Source organism: Arachis hypogaea, chromosome 20 (genome assembly GCF_003086295.3).
Source record: "Arachis hypogaea cultivar Tifrunner chromosome 20, arahy.Tifrunner.gnm2.J5K5, whole genome shotgun sequence".
Taxonomy (NCBI): Eukaryota; Viridiplantae; Streptophyta; class Magnoliopsida; order Fabales; family Fabaceae; genus Arachis; species Arachis hypogaea.
The window spans coordinates 68,456,742-68,461,621 of record NC_092055.1 but is presented as its reverse complement, the minus strand read 5'-3'; the positions used below and the strand labels follow the sequence as shown (position 1 = coordinate 68,461,621).

The following is a 4,880-nucleotide window of genomic DNA, read 5'->3' as shown; positions in this document are numbered from 1 at the left end:
GGACAAGAACATTCTTGTTGAAGCAGATCTAGAACCTGAAAGGACTCTGAAGAGGAAATTAAGAGAAGCTAAATTACAACAATCCAGAGAGAACCTTTCAGAAATTTTCGAACAAGAAGAGGAGATGGCAGCCGAAAATAATAATAATGCAAGGAGAATACTTGGTGACTTTACTGCACCTAATTCCAATTTACATGGAAGAAGCATCTCCATTCCTGCCATTGGAGCAAACAACTTTGAGCTGAAACCTCAGCTAGTTTCTCTGATGCAGCAGAACTGTAAGTTTTATGGACTTCCATCTGAAGATCCTTTTAGTTCTTAACTGAATTCTTGCAGATCTGTGATACTGTTAAGACTAATGGAGTAGATCCTGAAGTCTACAAGCTCATGCTTTTCCCATTTGCTGTAAGAGACAGAGCTAGAATCTGGTTGGACTCTCAACCCAGAGACAGCCTGAACTCTTGGGATAAGCTGGTCACGACTTTCTTAGCCAAGTTCTTTCCTCCTCAAAAGCTGAGCAAGCTTAGAGTGGATGTTCAAACCTTCAGACAGAAAGAAGGTGAATCCCTCTATGAAGCTTGGGAAAGATACAAGCAGCTGACCAAAAAGTGTCCTTCTGACATGCTTTCAGAATGGACCATCCTGGATATCTTCTATGATGGTTTATCTGAGCTATCAAAGATGTCATTGGATACTTCTGCAGGTGGATCCATTCACCTAAAGAAAACACCTGCAGAAGCTCAAAAACTCATTGACATGGTTTCTAATAACCAGTTCATGTACACTTCTGAGAAGAATCCTGTGAGTAATGGGACGCCTATGAAGAAGGGAGTTCTTGAAGTTGATACTCTGAATGCCATATTGGCTCAGAACAAAATATTGACTCAGCAAGTCAATATGATTTCTCAGAGTCTGAATGGAATGCAAGCTGCATCCAATAGTACTCGAGAGGCATCTTCTGAAGAAGAAGCTTATGATCCTGAAAACCCTGCAATAGCAGAGTTAAATTACATGGGTGAACCTTATGGAAACACCTATAATCCATCATGGAGAAATCATCCAAATCTCTCATGGAAGGATCAAAGGCCTCAACAAGGCTTTAATAATAGTGGAAGAAACAGGTTTAGTAATAGCAAGCCTTTTTCATCATCCACTCAGCAACAGACAGAGAATTCTGAACAAAATACCTCTAATTTGGCAAACTTAGTCTCTGATCTGTCCAAGGCCACTGTGAGTTTCATGAATGAAACAAGGTCTTCCATTAGAAATTTGGAAGCACAAGTGGGCCAGCTGAGTAAGAGGATCACTGAAATCCCTCCTAGTACTCTCCCAAGCAATACAGAAGAGAACCCAAAAGGAGAGTGCAAGGCCATTGACATAAGCACCATGGCCGAACCTGTAAGGGAAGGAGAGGACGTGAATCCCAAGGAGGAAGACCTCCTGGGACATCCAGTGATCAATAAGGAGCTTCCCTCTGAGGAACCAAAGGACTCTGAGGCTCATCTAGAGACCATAGAGATTCCATTGAACCTCCTTATGCCCTTCATGAGCTCTGATGAGTATTCCTCTTCTGAAGAGAATGAGGATGTTACTGAAGAGCAAACTGCCAAGTTTCTTGGTGCAATCATGAAGCTGAATGCCAAATTATTTGGTATTGAAACTTGGGAAGATGAACCTCCCTTCTTCACCAATGAACTAAGTGATCTGGATCAACTGACATTGCCTCAGAAGAGACAGGATCCTGGAAAGTTCATAATACCTTGTACCATAGGCACCATGATCTTTAAGGCTCTGTATGACCTTGGTTTAGGGATAAACCTCATGCCCCTCTCTGTCATAGAGAAACTGGGAATCTATGGGGTGCAAGCTGCTAAAATCTCATTAGAGATGGCAGACAATTCAAGAAAACAGGCTTATGGACAAGTAGAGGACGTGTTAGTAAAGGTTGAAGGCCTTTACATCCCTGCTGATTTTATAGTCCTGGATACTGGAAAGGAAGAGGACGAATCCATCATCCTAGGAAGACCTTTCCTAGCCACAGCAAGAGCTGTGATTGATGTGGACAGAGGAGAATTGATCCTTCAATTAAATAAGGACAACCTTGTGTTTACAACTCAAGGATCTCTCTCTGCATCCATGGAGAGGAAGCATAAAAAGCTTCTCTCAAAACAGAGTCAACCAGAGCCCCACAGTCAAACTCTAAGTTTGGTGTTGGGAGGCCACAACCAAACTCTAAGTTTGGTGTTGAACTCCCATATCCAAACTCTAAGTTTGGTGTTGGGGAGTCTCAACAATGCTCTGAACATCTGTGAGGCTCCATGAGAGCCCACTGTCAAGCTATTGACATTAAAGAAGCGCTTGTTGGGAGGCAACCCAATTTTTATCTAATTTTTATTTTCATTGTTTATCATATTTTATTAGGTTCATGATCATGTGGAGTCACAAAATAAATATAAAAATTGAAAACGGAATCAAAAACAGCAGAAGAAAAATGACACCCTGGAGGAAGCACCTGTCTGGCGTTCAACGCCAGAACAGAGCATGGTTCTGGCGCTGAATGCCCAAAATGGGCAGCATCTGGGCGCTGAACGCCAGAATTGCACCCTGGAGAGGAGCTGGCGCTGAACGCCAGAACCATGCCTGTGGACCTCAAGATCTGTGGACCTCACAGGATCATCTCAGGATCTGTGGACCCCACAGGATCCCCACCTTCCTTCCTCATAATCCTAGTTTTTTTCCACATCTTCTTCTTCATCTATTCCTTCTTCTTTTGCTCGAGGGCGAGCAACATTCTAAGTTTGGTGTGGTAAAACAATTATGTAAAGGATCTATAGTTCAGTGGTAGAACATGTGGCTGCAAATCAAGAGATCCCTGAGATACCTCAGGGGATGCACTTCCCTCCACATAGTTATTGGAAGCAACTGAGGATAGAAATACCAAAAATCACTAGGAATCAAGCCACAAAGGCAAGGAAGAGACATAGAAGAGCTCAAGAACATCATTCGTTCCTCAAGAAGGAAACGCCATCATCACTAAGGTGGACTCATTCCTTGTTCTTACTTTCTCTATTTTTCGTTTTCTATGTTAAGTGATTATCCATGTTTGTGTCTTCATTACATGATCATTAGTAGTTAGTAACTTTGTCTTAAAGTTATGAATGTCCTATGAATCCATCACCTCTCTTAAATGAAAAATGTTTTAATTCAAAAGAACAAGAAGTACATGAGTTTTGAATTTATCCTTGAACTTAGTTTAATTATATTGATGTGGTGACAATGCTTCTTGTTTTCTGAATGTATGCTTGAACAGTGCATATGTCTTTTGAAGTTGTTGTTTAAAAATGTTAAATATGTTGGCTCTTGAAACAATGATGACAAGGAGACATGTTATTTGATAATCTGAAAAATCATAAAAATAATTCTTGAAGCAAGAAAAAGCAGCAAAGAACAAAGCTTGCAGAAAAAAAAAAAAAGAGAAAAAAAATAGGCGAAAAAAAATAGAAAGAAAAAGCAAGCAGAAAAATCCAATGACCCTTAAAACCAAAACGCAAGGGCAAATAAAAAGGATCCCAAGGCTTTGAGCATCAGTGGATAGGAGGGCCTAAAGGAATAAAATCCTAGTCTAAGCGGCTAAACCAAGCTGTCCCTAACCATGTGCTTGTGGCGTGAAGGTGTCAAGTGAAAACTTGAGACTGAGCGGTTAAAGTCAAGGTCCAAAGCAAAAAAAAAAGAGTGTGCTTAAGAACCCTGGACACCTCTAATTGGGGACTTTAGCAAAGCTGAGTCACAATCTGAAAAGGTTCACCTAGTTATGTGTCTGTGGCATTTATGTATCCGGTGGTAATACTGGAAAACAAAGTGCTTAGGGCCACGGCCAAGACTCATAAAATAGATGTGTTCAAGAATCATCATACTGAACTAGGAGAGTCAATAACACTATCTAAACTCTGAGTTCCTATAGATGCCAATCATTCTGAACTTCAATGGATAAAGTGAGATGCCAAAACTATTCAAGAGGTAAAAAGCTATAAGTCCCGCTCATATATTTGAAGCTCTGTTTCATTGATAGTTTGGAATTTATAGTATATTCTCTTCTTTTTATCCTATTTGATTTTTAGTTGCTTGGGGACAAGCAACAATTTAAGTTTGGTGTTGTGATGAGCGGATAATTTATACGCTTTTTGGCATTATTTTTAGTATGTTTTTAGTAGGATCTAGTTACTTTTAGGGATATTTTCATTAGTTTTTATGTTAAATTAACATTTCTGGACTTTACTATGAGTTTGTGTGTTTTTCTGTGATTTCAGGTATCTTCTGGCTGAAATTGAGGGACTTGAGCAAAAATCAGATTCAGAGGTTGAAGAAGGACTGCTGATGCTGTTGGATTCTGACCTCCCTGCACTCAAAATAGATTTTTTGGAGCTACAGAACTCAAAATGGCGCGCTTCCAATTGCGTTGGAAAGTAGACATCCAGGGCTTTGCAGCAATATATAATAGTCCATACTTTGCCCAAGTTTAGACGACGCAAACTGGTGTTCAACGCCATCTCTCTGCCCAATTCTGGCGTCCAGCGCCAGAAACAAGCTGCAAAGTGGAGTTCAACGCCCAAACTGGCACAAAAGCTGACGTTCAACTCCAAGAATGACCTCTACACGTGCAACACTCAAGCTCAGCCCAAGCACACACTAAGTGGGCCCCGGAAGTGGATTTATGCATCAATTACTTACTTCTGTAAACCCTAGTGACTAGTTTATTATAAATAGAACTTTTTATCATTGTATTCAGAGTCTTGGTTACTCCGGTTCCCCTCTGGGGCCGAGACCAATGAACTCCATTCACTTATGTATTTTTAACGGTAGAGTTTCTACACTCCATAGAT

At 40.6% G+C, this 4,880-nt stretch overlaps 1 non-coding gene across 1 annotated transcript; it reads right to left on the bottom strand.

The window, feature by feature from the left end:
- Nucleotides 1-519: 519 nt before the first annotated feature.
- On the bottom strand, nucleotides 520-627 carry LOC112788085 (small nucleolar RNA R71). The gene has a single exon (XR_003195465.1). It is a non-coding gene; the product is annotated as a small nucleolar RNA R71 (small nucleolar RNA).
- Nucleotides 628-4,880: the final 4,253 nt, after the last annotated feature.